This window comes from Bubalus bubalis, chromosome 3, assembly GCF_019923935.1.
Source record: "Bubalus bubalis isolate 160015118507 breed Murrah chromosome 3, NDDB_SH_1, whole genome shotgun sequence".
NCBI classification, from domain to species: Eukaryota; Metazoa; Chordata; class Mammalia; order Artiodactyla; family Bovidae; genus Bubalus; species Bubalus bubalis.
This window is the reverse complement of record NC_059159.1, coordinates 90,867,753-90,889,627: the sequence shown is the minus strand read 5'-3', so window position 1 is coordinate 90,889,627 and position 21,875 is coordinate 90,867,753. Positions and strand designations below refer to the sequence as shown.

General features: G+C 47.6%; 1 long non-coding RNA gene across 3 annotated transcripts in view; it reads left to right on the top strand.

Annotated features, from left to right (window-relative positions):
* The window catches only part of LOC102395590, a 194,961-nt gene that overhangs the window by 137,172 nt on the left and 35,914 nt on the right, over positions 1-21,875 (top strand). The gene's annotated exons all lie outside the window — the stretch shown is intronic.

Genomic DNA, 21,875 nt, shown 5'->3' with positions numbered 1-21,875 from the left:
GTGGCTGGCCCATTCACCTTGATCTGTCAGTGTCAAGACCCTTTGGAGCCCACAGGGACAACTCGCCAGTGACCAGGGGCAGAGCAGCTGTATCAACTCAGCTTGGGGAAGCTCAAGTATCCAGTAATCTTGGCTGTGTGGAGTTTGAAACTAAGCCCAACATATTACTCACGGCAAAACTAGGGACCGGCCAAGTTAAATAGAGCTCTCCCCAAAACATTCACGGACTGAGTGGAGAAGGAAGCTGTGATGTGAAGAGAGGCTATTTTGTGCCTGCTTTTATTTTTTAAAACAACACTCTCTCCATAAGTGAGATGAGAAAAGTAGGAACCTCAAAGAGCAATATCTATTACTTTAAAAAGTTTGGACCTATGACCATATGCTATGTCCCTCTAACTTCATAAGCTTGGTCACAACTGTAGTGGTGTCTTCTTTTGTCCAGAAACTGTGCTGAGTTACAAACATATCCTCATCTAGTCTTCATGGGTACCATTGCTATCCCCCTTTGCAGATGGGCAAGCTAAGACCCTAGGGTAGTGCGTGCTATTATATGGCTGTTGAGTGATGGAGCTGGAATTTAAACCCCAGTAATCTGCCTCCATGGTCTTCCCAGGTGGTTCAGTGGTTAAGAATCCTCATGCCAATGCAAGAGACACAAATTCGATCCCTGGGTCAGAAGATTCCCTGGAGGGAATGGAACCCACTCCAGTTTTGTCACTTGGAGAATTCCATGGACAGAGGGGCCTGGCGTGCTACAGTCCATAGGTTTACAAAAGAGTACACCTTAGCGACTAAAACAACAAAACAAACAAATCTGCCTCCATACTGGTACCTGTCTGCAGGTACCAGTGCAAATAAACGCAGGTAACCAGGAGCTTTCACTAAGAGGACACCTCAAGAGAAAACCATGATGCTACCTCTTGGGTCTGTGAATAGAAGGCCATCTGTGTTTGAGAGAAATTGGAAGTTCATAAAAGTTGGGCATGCCCCATTGAACCAAGCAGGGCTTGAGTCTGCAGATTATTTTCCAAACCAGAGGGAGTTCATTAAGCTGGAGGAAAAAAAGAGGATCATTTAATAGACACAGAAAATATTTTTCGAATTTTTCCCCTAGCAGAACGGTTCAGTCTTCCCAAGTCATGGTTCGTGCTTCTGCTGGCCTTCCTACCTGGAATTGTTTCGAGAGGCCTGAAGCAGAGGTCTGGGTCCCCAGCTGGTCAGGCCTGCCCCTTCGCCAGTCAGGGCACCCACACGGCCCTCTGTAGCAGCTCGTCCGCACAGACACTGTTTATTCGAGCACTGAGAATCTCATTTCTCAAAAAGCCCGGGGAATTAGGTTGTTTGTTTTCCACACTGAAAGTTTTCATTTGAAAAATAACCCTCTTTGTTTAACTAATGAAGAGGTGGAGGTGGGGGGCGGGGGGAGCTGCTTGTTTCTCAAGCTGGGTAAGAATTCCATGGGCAGTAATTCTGTTTCTCAGTGGAAAATGTTTCGGTTTCTTAATGTCGTTTGGCAGACTGGCCGCTGCCCGGCCCTCGCTCCACAGACCACACATACACACTTGTGCACACGCTTCCCACCCTTCCCTGTTGGGGGCTGGGGATGGCCGCCTCCTCTTTCCAACACCTGCAGAACAAAAACGAGGTGGGTCCACGGCTGCCGGCCGGCCAGAGTTATCCCCGTCTGTTTGGGAACAGAGCGCGTTCCGGGGCCACGCTTTCGACCCCAGAGGCTGGGTGGGCCGCAGAGGAAGGAAATTGGACTCCGAACGTCTCTTGTTTCCGTGCATCTCCATGTCAGGCAATTCTCTCACACCATGGAGGGGTGGCCTAACATTCCCTCCCCACTAGGTTCGTATGAGATGGGGATAAACAGTGTTGTCAACACTGGCTTTCCAGCATGGTTGGTGTGGTGCTGAGTGGTCTGCATAACCTATCAAAACATGGCCCCAGAGGCAGCTTAGTGGAGGGAGAGAAAGCATGGATACTCACATCAGACAGATCTGCTCTGTCACTTAGCACCTCAGCCCACAGGCAAGTGACAACCGGGCCACTCGGAGCCTGTGTCCACGACTGTGGACGGGGAAAGTATTTTATTTCACAGGGATGTGCAGTGCGGGGGATGGGGTTCATCACATTGTAAATGTCCAAGCACCGTCAATCTGGTTCCCGCTTTGTTCTCTGAACACTGCCTGTCTCGGGTCCAGCTGAGGAGACAAACCCCATTCCTGTGGAATAAGCTACCAGCCATTGAGTGCTGTCCATGCAGAGGTGAGCACAGAGCAGGGCACCCTCGCTGAGGTCCAAGGCAGAGTTGAGGGGCACAGTGGAGCAGGTACTGGAAGCACTAGGGACTTGAGGATCTGTCACCGGTGGAAACAGTTATGTCTGTTATCCAGGGAATTTGAAGACTTCCCTCTGTCTACATTCTTCATGTGGGAGAGATCCATCTGTTCTGAGAGGCATGGCTGAAACACTGTTCTGCTTCAGGCAAGCAAGAGATGGGCAAGATGGCTGCTGTATAAAAGTGGACATTTAAAAGATCCACACATGTAAGGTGTTAAGGAAAGAGTCAGCAGTTAGCATGGAGTAAATGAATAGCTTCCAAAGGGGATATAATATGGAACATGTGGGCTTCCCTGGTGGCTAAGCTGGTAAAGAACCTGCCTGCAATGAAGGAGATCCAAGTTTGATCCCTGGGTGGGGAAAATCCCCTGGAGAAGGAAATGGCAACCCACTCCAGTACTCTTGCCTGGGAAATCCCACGGACAGAGGAGCCTGGCAGGCTACAGTCCATGGGGTCACAAAGAGTTGGACACGACTGAGTGACTAAACCACCACCACCACAGGTGTGCTAGTGAGACCACTTTGGGTTTTAAGTGATAGAAACCCTCTTCTAATATGACCTTAAGTAAATAAATATCTAAGACAGTCATATCACTAAGACATTCTGGGTTGATCTTCAGCTGGGGCTGAATACCCAGTCATAGTATGTTACTGGAACTGGCTTATTTGCTCGCTTCTCTCTCTCTCTCTCCCTCCTTCTCTCTCACTCAACATCTCTTCATTTTGTCTGCTAACCTTACTCTCTCTTTGTGATTAACTTCCTACTCTCACCTTAGCAGCTCCGCAGAGAGAGAAATTCTCTCTCTCAAGATCTGGAGATCAAAGCCAGGGAAGATTCTAATTGACCCAGCTCTGAACTTCTGCCTGGCTGGAGCAAAAGGGACTAGATTTTGCCGAAGTCAACCAGAGTGTTGGTGGAGCATCGGTTCTGTGCACTGTTCTAGCCGCTGGGGACCTGGTGATGACCAGCAGCGCTGCCTGCCGCTGAGGAACTTGGTCTTGTGAGAGGCCAGGATTTTAGTTGAATTCTGCTGCTTCCTGCTCTGCAGTGTCAGGAACCAAACAGTAGGAGCAAGTCTTCGCTCTTCACAAAGAAGCCAGTTCCTTGGCAAATTTAATACAAAGTCACGAAGTACCATTCTACATGCTGAAGGTTCCCACACAAAAGACAAGTGTACATGTGGTCTCTCCGCATGCCGGCCGGCAGGACAGCCTCAGCGTGAAGGGTGCCTCCTGGAGTTGAGCTTAGGCAGCACCACTGGCCAGAGTGGCTTAGGTTCTGAGGAGACACCATGGCTTTGGGGTTTCTTGCAGGAAACTCTCACAAGGAATGCAGATGGTTTCTGTCATGGGTAGGGGCAAAGCAGGATGACCCTACAGCTCATGACATATCAGGTTGTAGAAGGGCTTAGAGTTGTACAGCTTCTGCTGAATTGTCAGCATCTCCTGAGGACCCCATGAAGACCTTAAAAAACCTAGTGTTCTCTTTTAAGGTGTGGAGGGATACATATATGTGCATGTGTCAGTCTTTTCGGTTGTGTCTGACTCTTTGTGACCGCATAGACTATCTAGCCCGCCAGGCTTCTCTGCCCATGGGATTCTTGAGGCAAGAATACTGGAGTGGGTTCCATTCCCTCCAGGTGATCTCCCTGATCCAGGGATCGAACTAATGTCTCTTACTTCTTCTGTATTGATAGGTGGGTTCTTTACCACTAGCGCCACCTGGGAAGCCCAGGAGATAGATAGATAGATAGATAGATAGATAGATATACACACACACATATACGTATATAATTATTTGCTTTCTGGTCAGAAGATGGGATGCTCTCTAATTAGCAGCAGAAATGGACTCAACCCTGTGCCTGTTGGAGTGCTCTGTAATGGGCATTGTGGTTTTAGAGGGAAAGAATAGCTTTTCAAGCTGTATGTGGAGAGAGCAGTAGATTTGTGTGTCTTGGTGACTTGGATATGTGGTGGCGTGGGAGGGAGGACTCAGTACATGTAATTGATTCAGTACTTATTGAGTACCTACTATGTGCCAATCCCTGGGTATATATAATCCAGGCTGTCTGCGTCATGATGGAGTGACGAGCTCAGGAAGCTCCATGTAGACTGACCACACTACCGTGTCTAAGAGAGGTGGCCAACAGAGAACGATGCCTCATGTGTCCCAGACACATGGTGGGGAGGTTAATGCTTATGGTGGATGTAAATGATTTTCCCCTCACTTCTGAAAGGCGGCCTGAAGCCCCAGCAAGGAGGCTTGGCTGGAAGCCAGGAGGTTTGGGAGAAAGGTGGAGGCAGACTTTCATGTCAGGCCGTGGAGTCATCTGAGGCCACCACCCGCTGAGCGCACTTAGCCTCTGCAGGCCCAAGGTGCTGTGTGACAGGGCTCCCGGGGGCCTGTGGACAATCATTACTTTTATTACACTTCTCACTGTCAGGTCTTCCGAAATCCACACGGACTGCTCTTATGATTTCAGGTTGTCCCCAAAGAGAAGCTCAAGAATCAGTGATGAGCACAGCGGGAGAGGGAGCCAGCTGCCTATCTCAAAAGGGCACATCACCATAATCACGGGGACACGGGGAGCATATGCAGAAAGAATGAACGGGGTGGGGGCGGGAGTCGGGTGGGGCTGTGTGTGTCAGGAGCAGCCCAGACGGCGTACAAACCAGGCATCCCTCCCTGCATGCCTCGCGTCTCCACCGCCAAAGAGTGCCTTTAAAATAGGGGATGGGCACCCACGTCTTCTCCCCGACCCTGCCGGGCCCCCTCCCGTAGTAGCCACCTTGCCTGCTATTCCAGTCAATTCACCCTGGGTCTCCCCAGGGCTGGCTGTTGCCTTCATATTTCATGCGGAATGTACAGCCTCCCAGGAGCCCGAGGCATGCCCTGCATTCTGATGCATCGGCTGGCTCTGACACCAGCCTGCCACGGAGCATGCCTAATGAGGAGGCCGACACCGGAGGGGGAAGAGTCAGCCCGGTTGCGAGGGCCTGCCATGGATCTGGAGTGGGGCGGCAGGAAGGCGGTGAGGGTGGACTAGGGGAGAGAGACCACATTCCATCACCAGATAATACAAGTGCGGGCCCATTTAAACAACACTGGGAATGTTTCAGAGCCTCAAAGTAGGAGCAGTTCAGCTTCAAAGTAGCAGCTGGGGGAGAGCTGTGGAGACTAAGAGGAGGAAGATGCGCTGAATCGCGTGGGTTTCGGTAGGCAGGGCCGTGCCTTTTCCGTGTTTCTTCCTGTGTAGGGTTTCTTCAAGCTTCCTTAAAGACCACTTCATTAGCTCAAAGATCCTGCTGAACAGAAGTTTTTCCTTTGGTTAAAGCCTCATCTACCTTAATTTCACGCACTACTCCTTCCGACTGGTTCTGTCAGGATAACTGGGCCCTGGCTTCCTCTGGGACTGAGGGCATTTATACTTGGGGCAGACTGAGTGCCTACAATCTCCGTCCCAAAGCTACAGGCATGCAGTGCTGACTCCGCCCCCTCTCTGACATTAGCCCCGCCTAATTCCGATGGGCCATTCCCATGCCGAGGAAGTAGTGAGGCTGGTTCCAGTTGACAGACAAAAAACCAGGAGTGAGAGGTCATACACCAGAAATAAGCTGTGCATGCGTGCCAAGTCCTTTCGGTCGTGTCTGACTCTTTGTGACCCCCTGAACTGTAGCCTGCCAGACTCCTCTGTCGCTGGGATTCTTCAGGCAAGATTACTGGAGTGGGTTGCCATTTCCTCCTCCAGAAGATCTTCCCGAGCCAGGGATTGACCTCGCCTCTCTTATATCTCCTGCATTGGCAGGTGTCTTCTTTACCACTCGCACTACCTGGGGAGAAGCTGCTGCTGCTGCTAAGTCTCTTTAGTCGTGTCCAACTCTGTGCGACCCCATAGATGGCAGCCCACCAGGCTCCCCCGTCCCTGGGATTCTCCAGGCAAGAACACTGGAGTGGGTTGCCATTTCCTTCTCCAACGCATGAAAGTGAAAAGGGAAAGTGAAGTCTCTCAGTCGTGTCCGACTCCTAGCGACCCCATGGACTGCAGCCTACCAGGCTCCTCCGTCCATGGGATTTTCCAGGCAAGAGTCCTGGAGTGGGGTGCCATCGCCTTCTCCGGGGGAGAAGCTGGTCACCCCTAAAATCTTGTCCACTTGAAATGTGTGTGAAATGAGGTAGAAAAGCATGATTCCCAATATTTTCACTTAGATATACACTAAGAAAGAGTGAAAGAGTCACATTTAATCAAAAAAAATCATTTTTAAGTCATAAATGTAACAAAAAATTTCCTTTAAAGCTCTGATTTCTGTCATCCCTGTGTGTGTATGTAATCAGCCTTCTGTTTGGGTGCTGGGGACAATAATTTCATAATAAGAATAGTAATCCCTTATTGAAGTCTTACTATGTGCCCCATACTTTTCATTAATTATCTCATGTCATCCTTGGAACACTGGGAACCAGGTGATATTGTCCCACCCTGCAGGGAGGAAATTCTTGCTCAGAAGAGTTAAACAAAGCTCGTGAGCGGCAGGAGAGGAACCTGTTTGCCTTGGAACTCCATGCTTTTAACCCCTACAGCTAATGCCCAGATTAAGCCACCCTGGTTTGCAGCCACATCACGTAAATACATTTTTAATATAAATCATTGCCCCCTTTGCTTTCAGCATTACTGTTCCTTGTGTACTTCTTGCCTACAGTGTTCTTGAAATATCTCCCTTGTTAATACCTATACTTTTTCTCATGTGGAATCATAGTTTACTGGTTCTGATTTTATGGTTCTTTAGATTCTGTCCTGAAAACAGAGTAATTTCCACTTTCAAGAAGATGTTTTATTGTCATGGAATTCCTTTAGAATTAGAACAATAGAATTCTTACAACTGGAGGAAACCTTGGAGAGGATCCATCCCTGTGTCACTGCTGAAGCAGGAATTGCTCCTATGTCATCCTGAGCAGGTGGTCATCTCTGCATAAGCATCCTCAGTGCTACAAAGCACGCCACATGGAAAGTAGCTCAGCCTGCTCTCAGGCTGAGAGATGGGCAAGGTCTCCCGCTGCCTCCTGTCGAGTGCCTGCCTTCCACAGCCACTGAGAGTCATGTCTACCACCCAAGGACTTTGGCTGCTGTGTGAGTTTCCCGAGGATGTCATAACAGAGCACCATGATCTGGGTGATATCTCACTCTCTGGAGCCTGGAAGTCATGATTCAGAGGGTTGTCAGTGTTGGTTCCTTCTGAGCGCTGTGAGGCAGAATTTCCTCCATCCTACTCTCCTAGCTCCTGGTGGCTCATTAGCAATCATTGGTATTTCTTGGCGTATAGGTCTCTGCCTTCATTTCACCTGGCATCCCACCTGTGTGGGCTTCTGTCTCCAAAATTCCTCTTATCAGGTCACCAGTCATGTTGGGTTGGGGACCCTCCTTATTCTGTGTGTGTGTGTGTGTGTGTGTGTGCATGCGCTGTCATGCAGTCGTATCTGATCTTTGGCAACGCCATGGACTGTAGCCCACGAGGCTCCTCTGTCCATGGGAATTTTCCAGGCAAGAATACTGGAGTGGGTTGCTATTTCCTCCTGCAGGGATCAAACCCAGGGATCGAACCTGCCTCTCTTCAATCTCCTGCATTGGCAAGCAGGTTCTTTGCCACTGCACCACCTGGGAAACCTTCTTCTTGCTCTAGTATGACTCATTTTAACTAATTACATCCTACAACAACTCTGTTGCCAAATATGGTCATATCCTGAGGTAAAGGGGTTAGGGTTTCAACATGTGGATGGGGCAGGAGCAGGCCATAGTTTGACCTTTACCAGTCCCTCTTCTGCAAATCAGCCTTTCAGACATAAGAAGAAACTTGTGTTGCCTTGAGGCTTCTTCTTATTTAACAACCTCCAGCTTTTGGCCAGACTCTTCTGTTCTGGGAGTCTCTTCCAAACACACCTCTCTCTTGGTCAGTGCCTAAGAAGGTGGCACCCTGCCAGTTGGGCTCTGAGGGCCCACTCCCCCAGCCCAAGACTCTGCTTCTCTAGGTCAGCTCTGTGGGTCCACACTCTCAGCTGCCTGAATGTGCAGAGCTTGACTCTACTAATCCTCCTGGTCTCTGTCAAATGGATTGCTCTTAAGCCTGGACTCCTCCACCCAGTAAGATGCTAGTTGACTCCCTTTGAGAACATCAGTGAAACAACCCTGGCCAGAGAGAGATCCTTTGCTGAAAAAGAGAGACACTTTGCTGAAAACTTCTTGTCCAGGTCAGAGGCAGTGCCACCTATTCGTGGGGCATTTAGTCACTTTCCATGTCCATCACTGCAAACCCTTTTCTAGTCTTAGTATCAAACCCATCACAAAAACGAAGGAATATGGAGTGCTTTGAAGCCACCTCATTTGTTAATCCTGAAGCTGAAATGTTAGAAGATATCCAGTGTGTTTGGCAAGCTCGGTTTTTCATAAACACGCTGTGTTAAGTTCTCGCTGCCCTGTTGTCTTGCTCACTGAGCTTTTCTCACTTAAGATTTGTTCCATTTTCTTGCAAAATAGTGAAATTCCCAGTTCTCTGTTTTCCCTGGATTATTTCCAGGGAGATAATGCTTTTCTATTTTGGAAATCAGTCCCACATGTCTTCTTTTAATACTTCTGATAAATCCCCTGATCATGATTCATGGTTTTCAGTCCTTTAATAAGTGGGCTTCTTAAGCAATTGTTTTGATCAGTTTTCTAATCTGGGCTTGGGGAGGGCGGTTCCTTCAAATCTACTGGTCTGAATTCTTTCCAAGGGCACCATTTTTTGGGTAGTCTTCCTTTGTAAATACCAAAGAACTAAGGCAGCGCCGAACAAAACCTGGGAGTGGAAGTAGGACGAAACAAGTGGCAGGCTTAAGAGAAAAAAAAAAAAATAGCCAGCTCTGCTTCCCCAAATTCTTTTGGGGAGAATATGAGATAGGGTAACCAGACGGGGTTCTAAGTGGAAAGCACTGGGAACAAGATGGAGGAACGTAGAGAAGACACGAGATGGGGGAACCTGGATTGCCTTGGTGTGTGAAAATGAGGCAACCCCACCAACCAAAGTGACATTCAGCGGGGAGTTCAAGTCCTAATCCTTCCGGGACAAGTTCTGAGGTCTCTGGAGAGCTGTGGTGTCACTGGTGTATTTGACATGCAGAGCAGGGCATTCTCACCCCCTCCTCTATGCTACAATATTAATTTTTAGGAATTAGCATGTAGTATTCCTTAGGAATTATTTCTAGTTCTCACTTAGTTTTAAAACTAGAAATTTAAAGAAAATCTCAATTTTGAAGATATTATTTAAAGTCAGCAAAATAATTTGTGTATGCACCAAAATGTGGGCTACCCAGGTGGCACTAGAATGGTAAAGAATCCGCCTGCCAGTGCAGCAGATGCAAGAGACACAGGTTCAATTCCTGGGTTGGGAAGATTCTGGAGGAGGGGATGGCAACCCACTCCAGTATTCTTGCCTGGAGAATTCCATGGACAGAGGGCTACAGTCCTCTGTACATGTACAGGTGGGCTACAGTCCATGGGGTCAGATACAACTGAAACGACTTAGCATGCACACACTAAAATGTATGTGTGTTAAACAATATATTACACCTCACAGTTTGCACTGTTTCACTGCCTTGACTATGCAAAACACAAACTGTCTAAGAGGTCACATAAAATAACAGAATTTTGTTGTTTCATCCTCGCAATCTTTTACTATTGCTCTTCTTTTTTGCTTTTATTGTTCAAATGCAGAGATATATTCTATCACAGGAGTTGAACACATAAATAGCACCCAGTGTGACTTCAAAGGCTCCCCAACTAAGAATTTACTCTCAAAAGCAACATGAATGTGTATCTGCCTGTGCTGGAGACTACATGGATGACAATTTCTGATTCAGATAAGATCAGTCACTCAGTCATGTCCGACTCTTTGTGACCCATGAATCGCAGCACACCAGGCCTCCCTGTCTATCACCAACTCCCGGAGTTCACTCAGACTCACGTCCATCGAGTCAGTGATGCCATCCAGCCATCTCATCCTCTGTTGTCCCCTTCTCCTCCTGCCCCCAGTCCCTCCCAGCATCAGAGTCTTTTCCAATGAGTCAACTCTTCGCATAAAATGGCCAAAGTACTGGAGTTTCAGCTTTAGCATTATTCCTTCCAAAGAAATCCCAGGGCTGATCTCCTTCAGAATGGACTGGTTGGATCTCCTTTCAGTCCAAGGGACTCTCAAGAGTCTTCTCCAACACCACAGTTCAAAAGCATCAATTCTTCAGTGCTCAGCCTTCTTCACAGTCCAACTCTCACATCCATATATGCCCACAGGAAAAACCATAGCCTTGACTAGACGAACCTTTGTTGGCAAAGTATGTCTCTGCTTTTGAATATGCTATCTAGGTTGGTCATAACTTTCCTTCCAAGGAGTAAGCGTCTTTTAATTTCATGGCTGCAGTCACCATCTGCAGTGATTTTGGAGACCAGAGAAATAAAGTCTGACACTGTTTCCACTGTTTCCCCATCTATTTCCCATGAAGTGGTGGGACCGGATGCCATGATCTTAGTTTTCTGAATGTTGAGCTTTAAGCCAACTTTTTCACTCTCCACTTTCACTTTCATCAAGAGGCTTTTTCTACTAAATGATAAGCAGTAAAAATGTGCATATATATGTGTGTATATGGCCGTGTGTGTACACACATGTATATAACAAAAATGCCACAGTAATGGCAACAATTGTTTAACTCAGACCAACAGAAGATTTTGGGGGTGTGGGGACGGGACTATTTCGTCATTGGCACTTTTTAGCATCACTGGCACATGGTGAAAATAAAAGCTGACCAACATCACACTGGTTGCTGGGGCATTCTGTTCCCCCTAACCTCAGGGGCCGCTGCTGGCCCATCGTGGGGGAGGTAAGCAGGAGAGTGTACTCAGATAAGCCTAGAGGACCGTTGTGGGCAGGCAAGAATTAGGGCCTGAGATAAGGGTCTATGTTGTTTGAAGGGTAAAATGACACACGGTTATTTTATTCTGCATATTTCTACTTTGTCTCTTTAGCTCTGCAAATATCTCCAGGGTCCCCCATCGAGAGCCCTCGGAGGGCACAGGCCCTGTCTGTACATCTCTGTATTATCCACCTCCTCTGCCTGCCCCCTGGATGTAGCACAGCCCTTGGTTCATTCTAAGTCCTCTGTAAATGTCCACGGATAGACAGATTTCTCTAACCAGTATCTTCAACAGTTTAAAAGCAACTCGTCCTCTCTGTGTTATGTGAACTCAGGAATTGCAGCCTCCTCCTCTTGCATTCATTATACACACCAGCGGGCTCGCTCTTCCCCAGCATGGTTATATAATAGTCTTGAGTCTCCAAAACGCTATTAGCTCACCTTCACCGTCTTGGCTTCTGCTGCCTCGGGAGACTGACACAGGGGAAAGGAGAAAGAAGGCAGGAAGTAGAAAGAAGACCCCTGAAGATTTCAGTGAGTTGGCTCCACGCATGATCATTCAGATACAGGTTCTTAGACCCCCCAGGCCTGCCGAGGTTCCCATTATCTTTACAGAACGGAAAATGACATATCCACAGAGGAGTCCCAGGGCCCTTGTGGGAGTGCCTGAAGGAGCTGGAAGATGGAGCCTTTTGGAAGCTGTGCCGGCCCTTGTCTGCCTTCCTGCTTCGGGGCAGGGAATCAGCGCTGCGATTTGGAGCACTTCCTCCAGCCCACCTCCAGACCCCACAGTTTAGTTCTTCATTAAAAGAAGGTCCATAGAGGCGCTTAAACACAAAACTCCCCATAATGGTGAATACTCAGAATTACTTTCCACCTGATACTGCTTCATTTAATTGGACTAAAGCAGGCTCCCCTGGCTCCAGGCTCCCTTGAAATCCTGCCCAAATTTGCCTGGCTCCTGCGTGGGCCTGGGTAAAGATGAGGCAGGTACACCGAGGGGCTGCGAGCTGGGCTCCCGTGAACTGTAATGGTTGCTGCATGACTGATTCCCCACCTCCTCCGCCTTCCCGCCATATCCCAGGACCCCCCCGCTTATGCAAAGAGCAGGCTCCCTAGTGCCACCTTATGAAGAAGTGGTAGGGCAATTTCATTTAATATTGCTAGTGCTTCCATTAACCTGACTATATTGCTCTCCATCCTCAATTTAAGACTCTCTCTTTCTCTTGATTATCGATGTATTTCGGAGCCTCTGAATGTCCTCTCCAGACCTCTAAGCTAGCCTGGAATAAGTTGATTATCGAAAGCTTCAGTTCCTTGAGGTTTTCTGGCTTTAGAGTAATGCAACCTTCCCATGCCCCACCACCCCCAGGCCTTAGAAGCCATCCTGGGGTCTCCATTTTGCTCTAGTGTGCTCTGATGTTCTCTGTATTCACTCTTGCCTCTATTTCTCTTCCTCCTTCCCACCTTCCCTCTCTTCCTTCCTTCCCTCTTTCCTTCCCCACCTTTCGTTTAATCGGTCTTTTCTTTTTGTTGTTAAGATTTGCTCAATGAGAACGTGTTTTAGTTTTCTTGGAAACAGGTAGGCAGAAGTGTATTATGGACCATTTTTACTCTATGATTGATTGATTCAATTGTTAATTCAGTAAGTATGCATTAAGTGTCTATTATGTGTCAGGCACTCTTGTAGGTTCTGTAGATGAATCAGGAGCCAAAGGTTGTGCTTTCATGCAGCTTAAATTCTAGCAGAGAGAGAATAAGTTAAGGAAAAAAAACACATTTACAGCAAATGAAGATAAAAGTGTGAAGAAAACTGATGCAGTGTAAGGGGCTGGAAAGTGATGGGAACCCCCCCATGCCTGCCCTTGTAGCCTTACATGCTCCTTTGAATGACAGAGGCCTCTCTACATTTAAATTCTACAATAAGGACAATGTGGGGGTGCGGTAGGAATACTCTCTCCGGGGGAGAGTACAACTGGCAGTGTAAATAAGCTTACACGCCCCCTCCCCATGGCTTCCCTGCCATGGCATGCAGAAAGCTGGGGCAGGGCCCCCTAGGAGAACAACCCCAAGCTTTCCTCTGGAGTGCAGCCCTGGGAGGATGAGGCATCAATATGACTACAGGGAAAAGATGGTGAGTCACCCTGCTCCATCCTGTCACTGCATCAGAACTCTCATTCCATCACCGCTCAGTTCCCAAGGTCTGAGAGAAGGCCATCGCCCCCATTCCTTGCATCCCGTGGGCAGCCTAGGACTGAATGCTGCTGCTGCTGCTAAGTCGCATCAGGCGTGTCCGACTCTGTGCGACCCCATAGACGGCAATCCACCAGGCTCCCCCGTCCCTGGGATTCTCCAGGCAAGAACACTGGAGTGGGTTGCCATTTCTGTCTCCAATGCATGAAAGTGAAAAGTGAAAGTAAAGTCGCTTAGTCGTGCCCGACTCTTAGCAACCCAATGGACTGCAGCCTACCAGGCTCCTCCATCCATGGGATTTTCCAGGCAAGAGTACTGGAGTGGGTTGCCATTGCCTTCTCCGAGGATTGAATGAAAGCTGGCTTTTCAAACCTATGGTAATTGGGATGAAGGCTGCAGCTGGATTCCTCCCACCTCTAATGCCTTCAGGGAGTGGTCCACTGTAGCCTGGCCAAAGGAGAGCACAGATCTCTGACCTCAGCAAAGAATGGAAACCTCAAATGCTCAGACCAGAGGATGATTCTGTAAGAATAGCAGGCCAAGACAAAGGTAGGGCTCAAAGCATGAGAAGAGTTACATGCCTTCCATGAAGATAGGTCTCTAGGCCTTTGTACGCAGTGAAGGAGGGATGGAGGCAAAGCTTTGGACTTGGTCAGACTTGGGGCTGGATCCTGGATCCACAGGCCTCTGTTGTCTGGTTTAAACTATCCCCTTCTGGGATATAGTGTCCTCACTGGTAGAATGGGCCACCCACACCTTATTCATAGACTTGTTGTGAGGATTAAAGAAAAATGTAAATGGATAAGTCCAGGCATTGGGAAAGGAACCTGGCACTGAGTTAATGACCATAAATGTCCTTGTCTGGAATTTCACTTAAGCAGGACTATGTCCTCATTTATTTGAAGCCTGAAGAATTTAGGGGTGAATAGCATGGCTGTAATTTACTTTTAAAATTCAAAAAATATTGTGAGGTAAATAGTATCTTTTCTGCAGAGTCTCTAGCCAATACACTTATCCACTTGTATTCAAAATCTAGGTAACGTCCTTCACTGTCTTGGCTTAAAAACCATCTACTTGCCAACAATGCTTTATTTTTATCTCCAAGCCAGACCTCTCTTAGGAACTTTAGACTCACATATTCAACTGCTAATTTGACATCTAAGAGCGTGCATATCCCAAACAAAATGCTTGATTCCACATCCCAACCCTACCCCCACAACCTGGTACCCAGCCCAGCCCTGCCCCACCTTTTCCATGTCAGTAAATTACACCACGATTCACCCAGATACCTCAGCCAGAAACCTCCATCCCTCCTCCTCCTCCATGCCCCTCAGCCAACCCATCAGCATTCCCAGCTGATCTTAACCAGGATTTTCCTAATCCAGCCCCTCCCCACCACCTCCACTGCCACTTTCAACTGGATCACACCAGCAGCCTGTGAAATTAATCTCCCAGCTCCCACTCCTGTGCACTGTAATCCATTCCCTGCATGGCCAGCACTCTCTTTTTAAAGCACAAACCAAGTCTTGTCATTTGCCCTCTTAAAACTATCAGTAACTTCCCTTGTACATAGAGTCAAATCTAAACACCTCCCCGCAACCCGCCAGACTGGGAGTGTGTACCATCTTCTTTTCCACCTTTCTCCCCCTCCTTCCCTTGTCCATCTTTCTGCTTTTCTCACAGCACTCCAAACACACCACCCTCCAGATACATCGCCCTCCTTTCCATTTCTTTGACAAACCAATCCCCTTCCCCTCTGGCCTTTCCGCTAGGCTGTTTCCTCCAGCTTGAATTCTCTCTCCCTTTCTCTTCCCATACCCAGTTCCTTCACATCCTTCAGGTCTCAGCTTACATTTGACCTCTCTGAGTATCCTTTTGTGACACCCCAAGTTCCAAATAGGCCCCTCAGTCATTCTCATAGCACATGGCTCTGCTAACCTTCAGAGAGGGAAGGATTGTCTGTTTCCCAGTGGATATCCAAAGCCTTGCATAGAGCTCATTAAAATTTAATCTCTTAATAAATGAACCAATTAAAAATCACTCTGCCCTTATTCTAAATCCCCATCTCTAGGCCCCACACCTTGCTTCTCAGCCACAGGTATACCGGGCCATTCCTTTTGCCAGGCCCCCGTGGCTTGTTTGTGAGACCCTCACACTTCCACCTCAGCCCAGCACTGCATCAGCCTCCCTGTTACTCTGCCAGCATCCAAGAGCCCTTGAAAGGCAGGTTGGCCAACCTGGGGCATGAAGGGTAGCTACGTTCTGCACACATGTGCATGTGTTCATCACACATTTCTTACTCAGTCTTTTATTTCTCCTGCAACAAATGCGGTCTTTGTTTGCCCATCCAACAACTCAACCCCTGCAAAATGAGACGGTGCCAACACTGAGAGCAGACCACAGGCCCTTGCTTGCCATGTTGGCCCCCTCAGAGGCCTTCTCCTTGCACTTTTTGAGGTGGTTTCCTGTTGTTGCTGAGGTCAGCATTCAGCCCAGCTTTGAACAGGGAAGCCTCACCCATCCCAGGGCGACTCTGGCTTTCTTATCAGACTCTGCCCTAATGGGAAGTGAATGCTGCAATCGCGGGGCGCACTCCGAGGTCACAATTACGTAAGGATTATTAATGAAGCAACGATGTCAAAATTGTGTGAAATCAAACTCAGATTTAAGTACTTAAAATAAACAGATATAAAGTAACAGATGTCCCGTTTTGTTCTCAGATGATTTCATCCCTTGTTAAAAATAAATGTCTGGCTTGAAAGGAGAAAAAAAAGAAAAGGGGAACTTTACTTCCATGTTAAAAATTAATTGAATCCAGAGGTTGGTAAAGCAACTAAGTGGTGTGGGTTTTTGGTGTTTTTTTTTTTTTTTATTTTTTATTAAGGCAAAGACATATTTGTGTTGATTTTTATTTCAGCGAGTAATAAATTCATCGCATAGGCCCAACTTTGATAGACCAAGCTCACGTCCTTTGAAACCCAAAGGGAAAATTTCTCCATAGTTATTATGTAGATAAGAATGGGGCCCAGTGTATCCATCTGAGGAGAATTTAGTTCCATGCTTAACCCCAAAGGATGCAACAGCAGAAGCTTCAAATACCACAAGTCCTGATTGTCATGCTTGCAGCCATCAGAAACCCATGGAGGTGGACTTGCCTTGGAATTTCAGTGTGGAATTCCCAGAGAAGACGCCTACTGAAATTAGTAATGGGAAAGGCAAATTAGGTCATCTTGTCCGTCCCCCTGCCAGCTTCCTACACTGTGGTTAATTTTCTCCTCCTTTGATCAGATACATTTTAAATGTTTCAAGAGATGGAAATTGCACCAGTTGGCTCCCTCTAGAGTTCCACAGTCTACTGAAGTAACAGGACTCGATTTTCTGCCTGTGAGACTCAGTGGGAATTTTTCCAAGCGTGGAAGGTTGTTTGTGAACTGGGGGCTGCCTTTACCTCCCCCAAATGTCTCTTCCTCGTTCTGTTTATGGCCCAATTCAGAGGATTTAGAAATCCGGAGAAATGTTCATCTGTCCAAAATCACAAAATGGCCCCGGGAACATTCAAAGGAAATAATTTATTTGTAGATTCTGAGGAAAAAACACAAGGGGATTGGTATTGATGCCCTTGAATAAAAGATGGAGCAGCTCATAGCCCCGATGCTGGCTGGCTGTGCAGGAGAGTTGCGTGTAGCACCATTTATTGAAGGGGATAAATAATCCAGATAAGAAACCATATGTTTCCAGGCAGAAAATACATGTTACTAAACTGTTGCCACTTTGAAAAGTGAAAATACTTGGTTTTTCAATCGGTTAAAATTATCTCGCCTGTATTTCCAGTCCCCATCTCTGAACCCCCTTGCCTGAACAAATCGACATTAGATTAGAAATGAGAAGCAAAGAATGGGGTAGTGGCGACAGTTGCACAGCACTGTCAGTGTGTTTAATGGCTCTGACGCGTACGCTTAGAAATGGTTGAAGTGTTCTTTTTAAAAGGGAGGGAGGTAAAAAAAATGAAGCCTTTCTGGTGTGTCCTAGGTAAGGAGTGGACAGTTTATGCAATAGGTAGAGTGGGCGGGAGGGGTGGGTGGGGTCTAGTTTTGCTCAGACTTGCTTCATTTCTCTGCACTTGACTCTGCAGCTTCTGCACAGACTGAGGGTGGGCCAAGATGTCCCCGAAGTGTCCCCAGACCCAGCACGTGCCTGCTTTGTGGCAGATACTGCTGTTGCCAGCTCCCCAGTCATTCTCCTTTCCTACAATAGAACCTCACTTGGGTTTTGAGTGTCGCTTTGCTGAACCATTAAAAATAAATAAAAGCTCACTTACTGCCTCCCTTGCATGGTGACTGGCTGTGTGACTTAGCTCTGACCGATGAGATGCAGGCAGCATCCCCAGGGAGGTAGCCATCCATGTCCTACTCTGTGTCCCTTTGCCTTCCACCTTCTTCCTTTTGCTCCTTTGTGGTTGTGATGCTCGAAGGAGCAGCAGCATCCAGCAACTATAGGGATAACGCAGAAAGGGAGAAGGCAGGTGGCGGCGTTTCAAAGTTGCCCTTCAAGCCCTTGTAGGGGCAGAAAATGCTCCCTTCTTCACTTCTAGATTCTTTGGATGCTCTTATAATTAAGTTGACAAAAAACGGATTAATAGAAAAAAAATTTAATTCCATATGTCCAGAAGTTCCAAGGATATGAGACTCAAGACCAAGTCAGGCAGTTGAGCTTATGTGCACCCTCAGCTAAGAAATGGGATAGAGGTCAGGGGCTTCAAGTAAGGGTGGCGGGAGGACAATTCACAGAACAATGAGATGAGCAGATGTTTGGTAATTAGAAATTTGCCATGCCATGCAGATATGCCTTTCAGATAAAAACGTTATCTCTGGTAATAATCTTTTTTTTTTTTTTGGTACAGTTCCCTATCTAAATTCTTCAAGGTAGTTAAGGGAGAAGTAAAAGTTTTTCCTGAGTCTCTAGGTCTTGATTGCCTTCAGCTCAAAATAATTCACATGCCAAAGTGGCATATTTTGGGATAGCATGTTTTGCTGCCCTTCATCCTGGGCAAATCAACACTCATGTGTGTGTGTGTGTGTGTGTGTGAAAGAGATGTATATGTTTTTCGTATAACAAATAAACACTTTCCCTTGTTTAAGCCAGGGCAATAGGGTTCTCTGTGATAGCCAAATGAATTCTTAACTGATACAAGTTCTATGTCACGTCCTTTGAAATTCCACATTACGCGCTCCTTTGAATTAAGTGCTGAAGGCCAGTGTTAAAACACAAATGCTCGTTGAGAGAAGAACATTTTAAGTTGTAACAAGCCATTGACATCTTACTGAAAGTGAGTTCATCAAAATAGCTCTCTGGTGCAGTAGCAGGGGGCTGAAGGATAGGCAGGGAGGCAGGTGGGCTTTGATGGAGGGAGGGGGTCCTATTCCCACTGGGCCACTCTAGTGACAGTCCTGGGGCCTTGGGGGAGGTGGGCAGTGCTTGAAGGAAGATGAAGGACTGGAAAGAATACGGAAAGGACCAAAAGTGGCCTTGAATTCATCTTCTGAAGAGAACACTTCAACCCTGAACAGCATCGGAACTACCCTCAGACATCTACAGGGGAGATGGGAGAGCTGCATAAATATTGTCTGCAGAGTTTAGACTTCAACAGGAGATAACTCTGATTACAGTTTCTTTTCTCAGGGAAAAGGTATGTCCCTCCCCTGTTGCCATCTCTTCACGCCTACCCCACTTTAAGAGCCTGCTCAAAGCCTAGAGCCTGCCAGGACCCCTGCCCTTCCCCGGGACACTGACGGCAGGCCTGTGCTGGCTTCCCAGCCCTTTCCTCCCAGCTGCGTGAGTAGGAATCTCAGCCTCTCCCAGTGGAATGTCCCCTTTGGCTGGGCTGCCTTTTTTGTTTGTCTTAGTGTCTCTCGCAGTGCCTTATGCCTGGTGGCCTTTTTTTAAGCTAACATTTGTTGAGTGCTCATGGTAAACTTGGCTTCCCTGGTAGCTCAGTTTTAAAGAATCTGCCTGCAATGTAGGGAACCCCGGTTTGATTCCTGGGTTGGGAAGATCCGCTGGAGAAGGATAGGCTTCCCACTCCAGTATTCTTGGGCCTCCCTTGTGGCTCAGCTGGAAAAGAATCTGCCTGCAGTGTGGGAGACCTGGGTTCAGTCCCTGGGTTGGGAAGATCCCCTGGAGAAGGGAAAGGCTACCCACTCCAGTATTCTGCCCTGGAGAATTCCATGGACTGTGTAGTCCATGGGGTCGCAAAGAGTCAGACACGGCTGAGTGACTTTCGCTTTCATGGTAGGCCAGGCACCTTTCTAAGCCATTTACGGGAACTCTTCCTTCAGTCCCCAGTCCCTGGTCCAGCCCCACCCCCAGCCAGGCCCTCAGTGTTGGCCTGGCAGAGAAGAGGCCTGTGTATTAACCCTGGGTCTGTTCATCCCACCCCCTCCTCTTCTCTCAAACCCTCACTCACGTTAACCTCCCTGCTTTCCCACCAACAGAGCCAGGCCCTTAGCTGTTCTACTGCTAAAAGATATACCATCCCTATAAAGCTTTTAGTGGAGGAAATTACTTCATCAGGCTCAAGTCAAGAGGTAAGAAAACAAGGGTCCTGGAAAAAGAGCATTTAAAGAAGACAGCCCACTAAAATCAGTCCCAGACAGCACAGGGGAGGAAGATCCCAACACTGTGAGCCTCGGTCGTGCCCGACTCTGCAAGCCTATAGACTGTAGCCCACCAGTCTCCTCTGTCCATGGGATTCTCCAAGCAAGAATACCGGAGTGGGTTGCCCTGCCCTCCTCCAGGGGATCTTCCTAACCCAGGGATCAAACCTGCCTCTCCTATGTCTCCTGCATTGGCAGGAGGGCTGTTTACCACTAGCAACCTGGGAAGCCCTGGTGAGTCTCTAAACCACCTCAATATAATAATCTGACAGGGGAGCAGGCTTGCTCTTGAGGTGTAGAGTTAAATACAGGAATTTTAGGCATAGGTAGCCCTGTTTTATGTCCCTGTTCTGCCCCCACCTTGCTGTGTGATCCTGGGCCAGTCACTTAGTGTCTCTCAACCTCAGTTTTCTCATCCGTAAAACAGGAGCATAGTTCTATTATAATAGCTCACATCTCCTATGTTGCTATGAGAATTCAGTGAAAGAATCCGTATGAAACACTTTCAGTGGTTCATCAGGGGAGATTTAATACCAGAGATTACTGGGGTTTAGGATGGGCTGTTGGAGCAAAACTAGGGAGACAGTGTTACCCAGAGAGAGGTTAGTAACTGCAGGAAGACCCTACCCCTTGAGACAGGAGCGAAAGAGGAGAGGGGGTTACCCTTGCTCACAAGCACTGTCTCATGAGGCCACCGCTGCCCCTTCTGCTGGAGCCTGCACCGCTGCTGCAGTGAGGAAGCAGAAGTCTGGGCCCTTGCAGACACTGCAGGACCCCAGTAAACCCAGGGGTGCTGCTGCTCGCCAACCAGGCACGGCAGCCTGCGGTCACCTGAACCAGGCAAGTAACTAGTTACAATATTGATATCATGACTTCTCCCAAGTCTCTGTGAGGGCTTCCCATGATAGAACCTAACCCAAGCTAGCAAGGAAGTCCGGGAAATGTAAGTTTCAGGTTTCTGAATCCTGGATACAGAGGAGAAAATACAAGAGTGTGTAGGAAGCTAAGAACCAACTAAGAAATCACCAACACTGAGGTTACACAATCTGAGCACTTGATTATGTTAATTATCATCATCGTCATCCTTTTTTAAATTTTAATTTCTGCAACAAACAAGTAGTGGGACCTCAATCATGTTATTTCATCTCTCTAGGCTTCCCTGGTGGCTCAGATGGTAAAGAATCTGCCTGCCAATGTAGGAGACCAGAGTTCAGTCCCTGGGTCTGAAAGAGCCCGGGGTGAAGGGAATGGCTACCCACTCCGGGATTCTTGCTGGGAGAATTCCACGGACAGAGGAGCCGGGTGGACTGGTCAGGGTCACCAAGAGTCAGACATGACTGAGCAACTAACTGACTAACCAGGCTTTTATTTCTTTATCTTTAAAGCGAACAATTTGGGCTGGACAAGTAATGGGTCCCTCCCAACAAACAATGTTCTTCTTTCCCTCGTGTATCCAATCAGTAAACATTTTGCTGAGGTCCCAAGTGTGAACTGAGCACTGAGGTAAAATCAGCAAGACTGGGTTTGAACTAAAGGTCACTTGTAGTGACAGAGACAAACAAATGCGTAATCTCGAACTCATCCAGCTAGTTAAGGGCAAAACAAACTGACTTCCAGGCGAGTGCTCTTTCCTGTTTATCTCCTTACTTCCCTAACTGATCTAATAAATTCCATATAGAAGAATTTCTTGTTCTGGCTCTCGATGTGCACAGAACCAATAGTCCTTTCTCTGATAAGCTCCATTTCCCATTGTC